Genomic DNA, 1,633 nt, shown 5'->3' on the forward strand with positions numbered 1-1,633 from the left:
TTCCAGCGTGGGATTGAATTTTCAGTCCTCCAGCCTCAACCTCCTGAGTGCTGAGGTTACAGGCATGCGCCATTCGGCCTCATTCTTCAGTTTCTATGACTGTGTTCTTGATTAGGTTGCAGTATTCACGTCAGTGCCTGGCATTGAAGAATACAACCCTGTGCTCACCCCAGAGTAAACCTAGACACCAAGTGCTACTGATCTTGTCATCTTAATTATCAAGAGGGATACTCACTGCCTCAGTTTGTGTCATTTTCCTGTAAAATGGGCTGGATAATAGTTCCCACGTCATAGTATTATAGACAGGTAGGTTAGGTAGAAATATTAGAGGCAGTCATCCAGGGCTAGGCCCTGAAAGGAGTCAGTGCAGAAGATGAGACCACCTCACACAGGTGGCTGGAGGTACATTTGATGAAGGCCAGGCCTCAAGACAAAGATGGAATGACTACACCTACCTCCCCAGGGATAAACAGTACCGATCGATATTCTAAATGGGGATCAGTCACCTGGGTGCAGGACCAAGACCCTGACCCATCTCTTCCAGGAAAGGTCCTTGTTCTTTCCATGCACACTTGCTACGTGACTTGCCTCCTATTGGATCAATATTACCTAAGCAACTACACTTGGGTGTTTTGTTTTGTTTTGTTTTGTTGCTGTCTTTTTGAGACAGGGTCTTACTATGCAGTTCAGGCTGGCCTTGAGCTCACTATGTAGGCCAGGGTGGCCTTGAACTCACAATGATCCTCCTGCCTCAGCCTCCCAAGTGCTGGGATTACAGATGTGCACCACTATACCCGTCTATACTTGTAATCGTATTGGTTGATCATAGTTTTGTCCCATCTTATACCTGCCTTGTAACTGCTCTATAAAACTGCCTTTGTGAGCCGGGCTCTTAGGTGACCCGATTTCCGGGTCCCCTCTGTCTTAGGCAGAAGCTATCTTTCCCTCAGTATTTCTTGTTCTTAACCCCCGGTGCTCCTTAGAGTTCATTCTTTGAGCCAGGCCTGGTGGTTCAAACTTGTAATCCCAGCACTCTGGAAGCTCAGACAGGAGGATCGTGGAGAGTTTGAGGCCCGCCTGTGATACACTGTGAGATCAAACCCAGCCCCTGAACTACACAGTGAGACCCTGTCTCAAAAAGAAAATAAAAATCATTCTTTGATTTTGGGGAACACAAACTCAGTGTATCAGACATCTAGCAGGTTGAGTTATATTTCCCTTATCTTATTTGGATTATTTGGAGGTCTTATATCATTACTATATTGATAACATTGTTTGAGGATTAAATTAGTTAATATTTGTAAAATGCTTAGAACAGTGTTCTAAGTACCCTGTGTTTATAAAATGAATTCGTGCAGAGGTGTGAATTTTCTGTGCACACCTAAGTGATGACTGCTACAGTGCAGATGGAGGACTACAACCGCCTTGGTGCACTTACTGTTGGCCATTACTGTTTGTCCTGCCGTCAAATGGGATGGTGAAATCTCACACAATGGGAACTAGCTCACGAATTACTAAGCCTGAGAAGTGGAAATGCTGAAATTGCAAATCTTTGGAAATATACACACACATGTGTATATATGATTTTTTTTTAATTTTTTGAGATAGTCTGGGGCTGGGGATTTAGCTCAGC

This window comes from Chinchilla lanigera, unplaced genomic scaffold (genome assembly GCF_000276665.1).
Source record: "Chinchilla lanigera isolate Chin_1 unplaced genomic scaffold, ChiLan1.0 scaffold00091, whole genome shotgun sequence".
NCBI classification, from domain to species: domain Eukaryota; kingdom Metazoa; phylum Chordata; class Mammalia; order Rodentia; family Chinchillidae; genus Chinchilla; species Chinchilla lanigera.